This window comes from Physeter macrocephalus, chromosome 2, assembly GCF_002837175.3.
Source record: "Physeter macrocephalus isolate SW-GA chromosome 2, ASM283717v5, whole genome shotgun sequence".
Taxonomy (NCBI): domain Eukaryota; kingdom Metazoa; phylum Chordata; class Mammalia; order Artiodactyla; family Physeteridae; genus Physeter; species Physeter macrocephalus.
In genome coordinates this window covers 136,532,056-136,545,439 of record NC_041215.1, presented here as the reverse complement: position 1 = coordinate 136,545,439, position 13,384 = coordinate 136,532,056, and the positions used below count along the sequence as shown (strand labels likewise).

General features: G+C 39.6%; 1 long non-coding RNA gene across 9 annotated transcripts in view; it reads right to left on the bottom strand.

Annotated features, from left to right (window-relative positions):
* The window catches only part of LOC114484772 (uncharacterized), a 151,986-nt gene that overhangs the window by 8,604 nt on the left and 129,998 nt on the right, over window positions 1-13,384 (bottom strand). For 8 of the 9 annotated variants that reach the window (XR_003678048.2, XR_003678053.2, XR_003678049.2 and 5 more), the window contains 2 exons: window positions 5,469-5,623; window positions 2,698-3,476 (listed from right to left, as the gene is read on the bottom strand). The exons of the other annotated variant lie outside the window; for it this stretch is intronic. This is a non-coding gene — a long non-coding RNA (uncharacterized lncRNA). Of the gene's footprint in view, window positions 1-2,697; window positions 3,477-5,468; window positions 5,624-13,384 lie in introns of those variants that run through there. 9 annotated transcript variants of the gene reach the window in all.

Genomic DNA, 13,384 nt, shown 5'->3' with positions numbered 1-13,384 from the left:
ATCTCGTGCATTCCTATACGCTAACAATGAAAGATCAGAAAGAGAAATTTACGACACAGTCCCATTCACCATTGCAACAAAAAAAAACAAAATACCTAGGAATAAACTTACCTAAGGAAGTAAAAGACCTGTACTCAGAAAACTATAAGTCACTGATAAAAGAAATCAAAAATGGATGGAGAGATATAAGAGATCTACCATGTTCTTGGATTGGAAGAATCAATATTGTGAAAATGACTATGCTACCCAAAGCAATCTACAGATTCAATGCAATTCCTATCAAATTACCAATGGCATTTTTTACAGAACTAGAACAAAAAATCTTAAAATATGTATTGTGAGAAGCAATGGGACCGTCCCACAAGACTGGGGAGCGTGAGGAGGTACAATTGTGGGGACAACACTTTACCACGGTCAGGTACACAGGAGAGGAACAGGACAGTTTTCAAAGATTTCTTTATATGAAAACAGAACATTCTGAAGTTCTTACCATACTTTGTTAGAGTACTACCCCAAAGGTACCCTGAGTCTAATCCTTGTGACCCATGACATTCTATTACATGGGAAAAGATACTTTACACGTGGAATTAAGTTAAGGATCTTGAGATGGAAAATGGCCCCGGAGTATCCGGGTGGTCCCTCCATGTAATCTCAGTGTTCTTATGAGAGAGAAAGAGGCAGAGGGAGGCTGGACTGTAGGAGTGTGGCCGTGGTCATGACAGCAGGAGAGAGCTTCTGCTCTTTAAAGTACACTGTTAAGAGAATGAAAAGACACGCCACAGACTGGGAGAAAAGATTCACAAACCACACAACTTATAAAGGACTTATACACAGAATATATAAAGACTGCCCTCTCAAAACTCAATAATAAGAAAGTGGCTCAATTTTTAAAATTGGCTAAACAATTTAAGCAGATACTTTACCACATAAGATATACATAGATGGCAAATAAACACATGTAAAGATGTTCAACATCATTAGTCATTAGGGAAATGCAGATTAAAACTACAATGAGGTATCACCTCACACCAGTTAGAATGGGCATCATCAGAAAATCTACAAACAACAAATGCTGGAGAGGATGTGGAGAAAAGGGAATACTCTTGCACTGTTGGTGGGAATGTAAATTGATACAGCCACTATGGAGAACAGTATGGAGGTTCCTTAAAAAACTAAAAATAGAATTACCATATGACCCAGCAATCCCACTACTGGGCATATACCCAGAGAAAACCATAATTCAAAAAGACACATACACCCCTATGTTCATTGCAGCACTATTTACAATAGCCAGGTCATGGAAGCAACCTAAATGCCCATCGACAGACAAATGGATAAAGAAGTGGTGGTACATATATACAGTGGAATATTACTCAGCCATAGAAAGGCATGAAATTGAGTCATTTGCAGAGACGTGGATGGATGTAGAGACTGTCATACAGAGTGAAGTAAGTCAGAAAGAGAAAAACAAATATCGTATATTAACACATATATGTGGAACCTAGAAAAATGGTACAGATGAACTGGTTTGCAGGGCAGAAGTTGAGACACAGATGTAGAGAACAAACGTATGGACACCAAGGGGGGGAAACCGCGGTGGGGTGGGGATGGTGATGTGATGAATTGGGCGATTGGGATTGACATGTATACACTGATGGGTATAAAATTGATGACTAATAAGAACCAGCAGTATAAAAACAAACAAACAAGCAAACAAAAAACAACTAATACTAAACTTTCTTTGGGTTATTTGTATGGAAATATGTTAATATAAATGTTTCAGACATTACATGAAATTTCTAAAAATCTTATATGTTCTGGTATAATGTTATAAGTCATAATTCTAGTTATTACTTTAAAATGTATATCTCAGAAATAACTAAATTTCCTTGTCAACTGCATTATTATGAACTTTAATCAAATCTTTAACTGTGGTCATTTTTAAGTCTTTTGTCATTTACAGACCGTTCTGGGTGTACTCTGATGCTTTTGCAAAAATGTTCCTATAAAAGGGTTTCATCTTCAAGGAATTCATGGAAAAGACTCTGACAAGTACAGGTTTCTGGTAACTGACTATACTTCAAGGAATTCATGGAAAAAACTCTGACAAGCACAGGTTTCTGGTAACTGACTGTACTGCTGAACTGAATGAATAAGCATTTTCAGAACTCTAATGGAAAACTGATGAATTCATAAAAGTGCTAACAAAAGATCAAGAGTAAAAAAATTAATTACATGGAACTGAGTGAACTGATGAGGATGATTATAATTTTTATGACTTTCTGTTTGAATTTAAGAAAAAAATCCCACAAGGACTCAGAGGCAAAAAGTATACAAATCAATTTTCACTGCAAAGTAAAGTAGCTGTTACAGTGGAGGATTACTGGACTGAATGTCAATATTATGACATAGTATGAGTGTGTTTCGTGTTTGGTAATTGCAATCATTGTTGCTTTTGTTGTGGTCATCCATTTACAATGCTTGGTGTCAGTTTATTTATTTCTTGTAAAAATAAAATACAGTGTGTGTGAAAAAAAAAAAAAAATCTCTGCCTAACAAACGCCTTCCACAAGCCCTTCCTCTGGAGACCCCTCCACGAAATTTCCAAACGACAGAATTATTATGATCTGGGCGCCAGTTTTGGATAGATTAAAGGATGAGTTTATTTCATTAAGCAATAAAATCAATATCGCCTGCTTCCCTGTGAAATAGCAAGGGTATCTTTTATTTCTTCAAAAATAAATAAGGAGCATTAAAAAGTAAGGAATATGTTATCTGAAGAAAAACAGTGAACAAATTTTTAACTTGTGAAATGCCAAGTACCTTCAACCTGTCACCTGACGGGACCTAATGTCACCTGACAAAGAGACACTGGATTCCCTGGAAGAAACGACTATTTTTATGACACAGGAGTTGAGTGTGGATTCCTTTCCAATAGTGTTTCCCAAACTGAAGTCTTCAGAAAAGCAGATGCTCATAGCGGTACTAAGGGGAAAAAAATTAAAAATACTCTGGCTCTGCTAAGTTTGAGAAATCTTGTTTAACCCAAAATTAAACACCATTCTTTTCTCTGCAGGACTTATCAGAGCCTTTATTGTGCTAATAAGCATGGTAAAGCTCCAGGAGGGAAAGGTGTTTTCAGACTTATTCGACCCCCAGGATCCTTTGGGTGTGAGTGGTGGTGGTGGATCCCAGGAGACCATTCATTCAACAGAACAAAGTTCAGGAAATTCCACAATTCTGCATTCTGCTACTGCCAGTTCCAGAGGGTATCCAAACAAAGCTGTCTCCCAGAATCGGTGGGCATGCTCTGCCCAAGTTTGCTGGAATATTCCAACTCTGCTGCATCTCCTAGTTCTCGTGGCTGCACCTGTTCAGAGGCCTCCGGGTAGACCACGGAATCGGGACTGTAGTTAAATCACCAAATAGCTCACCTTCAGGGACATAGATTAGGATGCTTTGCTCGTTCTATGGCTCTTCAATTAAAAATAAGAAAAAAATTAAAGGCCATCCTGCCATTAGTTACTTGTGCGGCCACTCATGAGCCACTTAAATTCTCTGAGTCTCAGTACCATACTCCAGTGATCTGGAGTGATCTCTACAATCCCAATATAACATCCCACATTTTCGCAACTTCTTGAGCACAAAGGATAGATCATAATCAAAATAAATATAAATATCTAGATACAATTGGCTATATCTCTCTTCTTTCACAGCTTTCAGGCAGCTTTTCCACTGCCATAAGGACATCCATCATTTACTGAGCTGTTCCTAAGATCCAGACATGGGGCTAAACACTTGAAATCCTTACTGAGTGTCCTCAACGACGCTACCACTCTGGCCACAACAGCCTCAGAGTGTTTATCCCAACACAGCCGGTTACCAGCGAGGCGTTGTGTGCCTTGCATTCTGCTTACTTGCAAGGAACAGAATGGTAGTGCCCTGTTGGACACACACTGGGCTGAGTCACCTCAACCCCACGCCCCTAGATCCCAGATGCCGGGGGTCCATAGACTGTGAAATTAGCAAAGGGTCACACACTTGTGAGGGGACAATAACGGACACATCACCCAGAGCTGCACCGTGCCAGAGGCCAGAAAGGTGTTAGGATTTGCAGACATTTAAAAACTACACAATTGAAATCATCTGCAATGAGTGTGTTTTAAATAAGTCATGTATTCACTGTAAATTTTTTCCTAAATACAAAACAGATTCTGGTATATTGTGTGTCACTGGTCTGAGAGCCCACGTGTAGAACCGTTGGTGAAGTCCCAGTGGGCCTTCCAGTTGGTATCCCCCATCCCCCATGATCAGAACTCCCTCTGGCCCCAGGGGATCTGTTTCCAGAAAAGCTTTAGCTGCTAAGCCCAGTGTTGGCCATGTCTGCTCACTGAGCTGGACAACTGAATGGAAACTGATTACCTACTTCTTCAGCACTTATGCACAACATAAGTTCAGACAGAATATGCACGAGGCATGTGCAACAGGGGAATTTCATATTTAGAGCTTCCTTATGATGTTCAGGTCACGCCATCACATTCTCATGAGATGGAGTCAGAGCAGCGCCAAGCTTTCCATTAGCTCGGAATCACAGCGTCCGGGCTTCAGAGCTGGAAGTGACAGCAGAGCTCCACTTCTCAGAAGGGTCATTTTACAGATGAGGAGACAGAAGCCACGTGGGAGATTCATCTTATCTATAGCTACAGGGGCTGGTTCAGTTAGCGGGTTGTGACTCCAGGCCCTCGGATTTCAAGCCCAGTTCCCATGTCCGGAGATCACATAAACATGGTCTTCAAGCCACATGGGAATCAGATCACAAAATGAGGTTTTAAAATGCTCCAATATGTCTTCTATTGTTTTACAAAGGCAGAGTGTTTATGGAAAATCACCTCCTCAAAAACTTTATTTTTTTAACCATCCTCATCTGTTTGTGGAAAAACATAACTCGATGATAAACAATGGAATAAAAACTCTGGAGCAAACCAGAGTTCTTTGTTTGGGTTTCTTTTGCTGTATACAGAGCATTTTCATTCTTGCCACCCTTGTTTACTGTGTAGTTTAAAACTTTATCCCAATCTGCATGGCTCTGAGCTAAAGATAACTATCGTTTCCCACTGAACATAGAGCAAACGTGAGAAACTTTCTCTGTCAAGCACCAGACAGGAAATAATTTGGGCTTGAGGACCACCTGGTCTCTGCTGCATCTACTCAACTCTGCCCTTCTAGAATGAAAGCAGACAATGTGTGAACAAATGGGCATGGCTGTGTGCTAATAAAACTTTATTTAGAAAAGCAGGCAGAGGGCCAGATTTGGCCTACATGTCCGAGTTTCCCAGCCCATTTTATATGATGCCAATGTATTTGAATGGAAAGTTCAGTGAATCTTTGTAGTATCAGTGGATGTAATTTGGAATTTTACAAGCATTAATTAAGCACTTTAACAACTTACTGACCTTTTAACATCTTACCTGAGCTTGCTGTCACTGTGTGTCATAATCAGTGTCACATTTGAGAAAGTTTTTCAAGGTACACTGTCATGAAGAGTTGTAGAGATGCCAACATTCAGGACATTCAAGGTGAAGGGTCAGGAATGAGTGAGCCATGAGTATTTTTTCTAGATGTTCTACAAAGTTAAGAAGCATGTACAAACACATCAATAACTATAAAGGTCTAGGGCCAGGAATTTCTTTCTCTCTCATGACCACTTTGTGAAATAATCCTAAGCACTCTTTTTCCACATTAAGAATATTTCCAGTGATCTCTAGAAAACTTTGCCCCTGGACTTCTGCAGCGTGGATTTTGAGACGTTCATGTAACCGCACAGCACAATACCAGCCAGCTGGTGCAGACTGCATGTTAGGGAAGATCCCGTCAAAACTTTCTTAAGAAAATTTACCTTCCTGAAATATATGCCACCCTGAACCTGGCTGTTCCTTAGAGATCTGGTGGTGTCAGTGCAAGGCTTTGTTCCCCTGGGTGCCCTGGGAAGAGCACGAGGGAAAGCCCAGGGGATGAAAGAGCTGCAGACCATCATGGGCATCTAGCCTCTGTCATATAGGGTAATTCACTCCTTTCTGCATCTCCATTCCCTCCTCTACATACGGGGTTGAGAACCTTCGCCCCACCTCATCTCCCAGCGTCTTAGGGCGGATGAGACGAGGGAGTCCAGTGAAGGTACGTGTAAATGTCTCTCCTTCCTACAGAGAACTCTGTATCTAAATTACAGAAAGATCGAAACAACAGGAAACTCTCACAATGAGCCAAATTTTACACGCCAAAAAATAAAAAGTGGGCTTCCCTGGTGGCGCAGTGGTTGAGAGTCCGCCTGCCGATGCAGGGGACGCGGGTTCATGCCCCGGTCCGGGAGGATCCCACATGCCGCGGAGTGGCTGGGCCCGTGAGCCGTGGCCGCTGAGCCTGCGCGTCCGGAGCCTGTGCTCCGCGACGGGAAAGGCCACAACAGTGAGAGGCCCGCGTACCGCAAAAAATAAATAAATAAATAAATAAAAATAAAAAGTTTATTGACAGCCTGAATACACAAATGGACCATGTCCAGATCATCTGTGACACTAGAACACCTACCCACAAGCCCTGCAGTGACCAGCCCAGGAAGCCAGAGCAGCAGCTGGGCCAGAACGGCCAGGATTGGCCAACGATTACCCATTTTTTTGCCCTCATTTTTGCTTCCACTGCCAATTCAGGACTGGTCAGCAAAAGCCAAATCTGCTCCCCAGTCACCTGGGATGCCCCAGCCATAGTGAGCCCACCTCCAGCCTCCCCACACCAACACCTCCCTCAGGGCACACCTGGAGCCATCCATTTGTCCCCTCTCCCTGCCAGCCTGCAAGTCTCTGCAAGCACAGTGGGCAGGATGTGACCATCCCATCTCGTTGGGATTAAATTATTAAATTCCTCTTCTCAGCTCCTCTTTGGTCGCTAGCCAGCCTTTCACAGATGCCAAAGGCTCGAGTCATCATGCCGCAATCACCAAGACCTGGCCCCAGGCCCCATCCGCGTCACCAGAGGATCCCTGTGCAGCTTTCCAGCAGCCTGACCTCCAAAGCCCAGACCAGATGCCCAGGGGCCCGCCTCCCGTGTCCCCGCGCTCATGGCTTTCAGTGCTTCCTTGCTTGACCTTCACCTGCTCCCCAACCAGCAAGAGCCTTCCCTGCCCACCCTGAGACCCCAGAGTCATCTAGAATCAGCCCTGCCAGCCTCATCCAATCACACCTCCACGATGCCGGTAACTCAGACACGGGCTCCCCTGTGCCTGTCTCAGCAACTATGCACGCCATGGCATGGACTTAATGTACCCCAGCTGAAACTAAAAGTTCTGTCCTTTCACTCCAGTATTTTTTAATCCACTTACGTGTCTCCATCCACGGCCCCTCTCCCAGCTCTGCCATCTCTAGCGCCTGACTAAAGAAGCCTTCCTAACCAGACTGACGTCCGGGGGGGAGTGGCTTGAGCTGAAGGAAGTCTGCGTGGTGATTAACCAGGTGGAGAGAGAGGGGACAACGTTCAAAGCACAGAACACCAGGGCAGAGTTCCCACGCAGGCTGAGCATGGGTGCGCAGGGAGCAGAGGGAGCCTGGAAGGGGACACCCCAGGCAAATACAATCCCAAAGAAGCCAAGAGAGCCGTGGTCACATCACACAAAGTTGACTGAGACCAAAACCATCGTCACAGACAGAGATTATCACAACAGAATGACAACATGTCTGAGTCACCACAAAGATAACAATTGTAAACTTGTATAAACCTGAAAAAATGATTTCAAAATCTGAAACAAATTTTGACAAATCCACAATTATTGTGGAGGTAATACTATCATCTCAATAATAGGCCAAGCACAAAAAAATGTTAATCAAAACATAGATGAGAACATATTTAACAAGCTTAATTTAATGGACTTACGTAGAAGTCAATCTACAGCAGTTAGGAGGATATACTTATTCTAAAATAAGTGTACGGGACTACCCTGATGGTCTTGTGGTAGAGAATCCGCCTTGCAATGCAGGGGATGTGGGTTCGATCCCTGGTCAGGGAACTGAGATCCCACATGCCACGGGGCAACTAAGCCCGCGTGACACAACTACTGAGCTCTCGCCCCTCAACTAGAGCCCACGCGCCACAAACTACAGAGCCCATGTGCTCTGGAACCTGCACGCCACACCTAGAGAAGAGAAAACCCACATGCCGCAACAAAGATCCCACGTGCCGCAACTAAGACCTGATGCAGCCAAAAATAAATAATAAATAAATCTTTTTAAAAATTAAAATAAAATAAGTGTACATTAATCTTTTACAAAAAACTTTCTATGATCACATTGTAGGCCACAAGCAAGCTTCAGCAAATTTCAAGAACTATCATTATGCAGACCATATTAGTAGAATACAGTGAAACTGAGTGAGAAACAGGAATTTCTTTGCAACCCATACATTGAGAAAAAATTTTTTAAACTCATGTGAAATCACAAATCATTTTGGAAGCTTATATATTTAGAATTAAACAATAATGAAAATGCAATTAGTTGGGATGCAGCTAAAGTTGTTCTCTGTCAGAAATTTGTAGAAATGACAGATTGAAAATTAATGAACTAGGTGTCCAACTGAGGTTAGATTTTTTTAATAGAATAAATTCAGAGAAAGTAAAGAGAAGACAATATACAAGATAAAGGTTATATACAAATGTAAAGAGAAGATAAATATACCATAGAAAGGACAAATAAAAGCAGAGTTATAAAATAAACAAAAATGTCCAGCTAGATGAGATAGAGAGAAAACAGAAATAAGAGGACTATATAAAGGAACATAGGGAATTCCCTGATGGTCCAGTGGTTAAGTCTCCATGCTTCCACTGCACGGGGGGCCTGGGTTTGATCTCTGGGGGGGGGGAACTAAGGTCCTGCAAGCCACACTGTGCAGCCAAAAAAGAGAAAAGGAACATAATTAAATTATGCATACAGCATAACAACTATGAACAACTTATGTAAATAATTTTAGTTAGGAAGAGTTTCTTCTTTATTAATCTCTGAAAAATAACATTTTTCTATCAGTCAATTTCATCTATTTTTTATCTTATAAGGCCAATATAACTTTGATATTAAAACTCAGACAAGGACAATATGAGAAATGAATACTGGAGTTTACAGAATCTGCATTTATGAACATAATAGAAGAAACGTATAAAAAATAGCAACAAGCCAAAGGCAGCAATGCTTAAAAAGGATAAAACATCACGACCAGGTGTGCCTATTATAAGTATATACATAAATAGTTGCATTTTATCATTTAACTCAACACATTTTAAAGAGAATTTTAAGTTGTTTACATTTCTTGTAATCAAGATGACTAATAGGGCTTCCCTGGTGGTGCAGTAGTTGAGAGTCCGTCTGCCAATGCAGGCGACATGGGTTCGTGCCCCGGTCCAGGAAGATCCCACACGCCGCAGAGCGGCTGGGCCCGTGAGCCATGGCCGCTGAGCCTGCGCGTCCGGAGCCTGTGCTCCGCAACGGGAGAGGCCCCAACAGTGAGAGGCCGGCGTACCGCAAAAAAAAAAAAAAAAAAAAAAAAAAAAAAAAAAGATGACTAATAATTTTCGACACTTTGTATTATGTCTCCTCTTTTGTGCTTTCTAGTTCTTCCCTTTGTTTTCTCACCGTATGGATTAGTATTGTATTATTTTTGTCACCTGTAGTTATTTTGAAGAATATGCACCCTATTTTAAAATCTGTTAAATTGAATATCTATTAACACATTTACTTCTTTAACATCAAAAATAGGCCTGTGACTCTCTTCTGTACGCACAACACGGAACTCGGCATATTTGTTATTCCTTCTGCCCACAGCTTTAGTTATTATTCTAGAGCTATGTTTATCACACAAACCTGGAATTTTTTGATTCCTAACTCACTTTTCTATGTGTACTACAATTGTATTACCGAAACTCTAAATGTGTAACTCGTGGTATTGCTTGCTGCTAGCCTTTTTTGTGTTAGGTCTACCACTTCTTGATCTTTCTCCTAGTTAGTTGAAGTGTGTCTTTGAGAAATGTTTTGGGGAAGGTGTTTCATGTTTAATCTTGTGAGCCCTTGTCCACCTGAGCCTCCTTCTGTTGCCCTCACCTTGAACAAAATGGCTGCTGTGGGATGCTGAGTGAACCATCCCCTCCCCTCTCCCCAGCACTCAGGGCTGACACCCAGTGCCTGTCTGGCCTCCCAGCTCCATTGACTTCTGTCAGCAGAATGTCTGAACTTATGTAGAGGAGCGGAAACAGATGTGAAGGTTCTGAAATCCAGTGGGAGCCTCCTAAGGAGGTGATCGCCCCCCTGCTTTTCAGACCAGAAAAGCTCTCAACCCCAAGTTAGATCCCGGAAGGAGTAAGTGAGCCCAGATGGTCCCTGGCCATCCCTGTGGTCATCCCTGTGCTATGGTTCAGAGAAAGGAGAGATGCTCTAAAGAACAAGCAGTGTGGGAAAGCATGTGCTTAAGGTGAAATTCAGTAACCAAAAAAAAGGCATTAACCAAAATCAAGATGACCAAAAAAGGAGAGTCCGTATATAAGGTAGAATAGTAAGCTGCATTAAAAATCATGTTGTAGAAAAAGACTTAACCCAAAATCTTAATGTTGATTGGGAGTTGTTTTCACTGGGAATTAATTTAGGAGCTAAAGAACATAATTCTTTACACATTTAATGAAAAACAAAGAATACAAAACCATGTTACAGTGAAATTTTATTCTTACATATAAAAATGTATATCATAAATACATGGAAAACTTCAAGAAAAAAATAACATAGAGTTAATAGTGGTTTGAGGGACTATGGGTGAATTATATTTCCTTCTTTTCAATTAATTGTACTTTCTTATTTCTACAATAAACATGTTTTCCTTTATAAAATAGTTTTCCAAAAAAAAAGTTTTCTTCTGTTGATCAGTAACTTTAATTATATCTGCAAAGTCTTTCCACACAGTACCTAACTTACTGTTTAATTAGGTTATCTTTATGATGAGAATAAGAATTTTAGGGAGACTTCATTAGAATTCTACCTAACACATACATACATGAAAAAAATTCACTCGATTTCACTCATAAGGGAAATATAAATTAAGCATATACTGAGATATCATTTTTCACCACTACATAAGCAAAGATCAAATAGTATAACATACTGATAAAGAAGAGGGGTAACAGGAACTTGGATATATTGCTAGAAGGAGAAAAATGAGTTATTTTTTAAATGAGATTATGAAATAGAATTACCATATAATTTCTAGGTATATAGATGAATTATAAGTACAGTCATAAAAATATAATCAGATGTCAGAGGAAGAACCAAACATATCATATATGATTATAACTTATGAATGTTACAATGCAAAATAAAGATAACTATGCTATCTCAGTGCCAAATAACATAACATTAAAATATTTAAAGTGTAAGCTTTTCATAACACAAGGAGAAATTGACAAAACATGATTGTAGTGGAAGACATTAATAAGGATCTTACAAGTCAATCAAATCTTCAATAAGGGTATTGAGGATATAAATGATACAAAGGCTGCTTTAATAGATGTATTAAGATTTGCATCTTTTAAACCTGAAATACGTATTATTTTTTGCAAACTCATGAAACATTCACAAAAATATATCATATATCCAACAATGAATAATACCTTGATGGATTTAAAAGGGATATAGGAAGCCCATTACCCTGATACAAAATTCAGACAAAACCACTACAAGAAAAGAGAACAAGAAAAGGATACATACTAATATCCATTATGAACATTGAATGTCAAATCCTCAATAAAATACCAGCAAATTGAAATCAGCAGCATATTAAAAGAACTATATGCCATGACCAAGTGGGATTTATTCCTGAAAGGCAAGGATGGTTGCATGGATCAAAGTGATCAATATAATACTCCATATTAACAGGATGAAGGGGAAAAAAACACATGATCATTTCAACTTGACACAGAAAAAGCATTTGACAAATTTCAACACCCTTTTATGATAAAAACACTCAACAAACTAGGAATAAAAGGAAATTCTACCTCAACAGGATAAAGGCAATATACGAAACCCACAATGAACAACATACTCAATGGTAAAAGACTGAAAGCTTTTCCTCTAAGATCAGTAACCAGGCCAGGATACCCACTTTCACCACTTCTATTCAACATAGTACTGGAAGTTCTAACAAGAGCAATTAGGCAAGAAAAAGAAATAAAAGACATCCAAATTAAAAAGGAAGAAGTAAAATTTTCTCTTTTCACAGATGATATAATCTTAAATGTAGAAAACTCTGAAGATTATACACCAAATAAATTGTTAGAACTAATAAATGAATTCAGCAAAGTAGCAGGTACAAAGTCAACAAACAAATCAACTGCATTTCTATGCACTAAGAATGAACAATCTGAAAAAGAAATTAGGAAAATAATTCCATTTACAATAGCATCCAAAAGAATAAAATACTTAAGAATTAACTAAACCGGGATGACAAAGGACTTTATATATACAATGAAAACTGCAAAACATTGCTGAAAGATATTAAAGAAGATATAAATAAATGAAAACACAGCCCATGTTCATGGATTGGAAGACAATATTGTTAAGATATCAACACTACCCAAAGCAATCTAGAGATTCAATGCAATCCCCATCAAAATCCCAATGACACTTTTTTGCAGATATAGAAAAACCCATCCAAAAATTTATATGAAATCTCAAGGGATCCCAGATAGCCAAAACAATCTTGAAAAAGAAGAACACAGCTGGAGGACTCACACTTGTGATTTCAAACTTACTATAAGACTGCAGTAATCAAAACAATGTGGTACTAGCACAAAGACAGAATAAAGACAAATGGAATAGAATGGAGAATCCAGAAATTAACTCTCACGTATGCAATCAAATAATTTTTGACAAGAATGCTAAGACCAGTCAATGAGGAAAGACAGTATTTTCAACAAATGGTGTTGAGAAAACTGAATATCCACATGCAAAAGAATGAAGTTGGACCCTTACCTAACACCATGTAAAAAATTGACTCAAAGACCTAAATGTAAGACTAAAACTATAAAACTCATAGAAGAAAACAGGGGGAAACCTTCATGACACTGAATTTGGCAATGATTTCTTGCCTATGATACCAAAGCCAAAGGCAACAAAAGGAAAAAAATAGACAAATTGGACTTCATGAAAATTTTTAAATTTTACACATCAAAAAACACTATCAAGAGAGTAAAAATGTAGCCCACAGAGTGGGAGAAAATATTTGCAGATCATATATCTGATAAGGGATTGATATCCAGAAAATTTATAGAACTGCTAAACTCAACAAAAAAACCAAAAACCTGATTCAACAATGG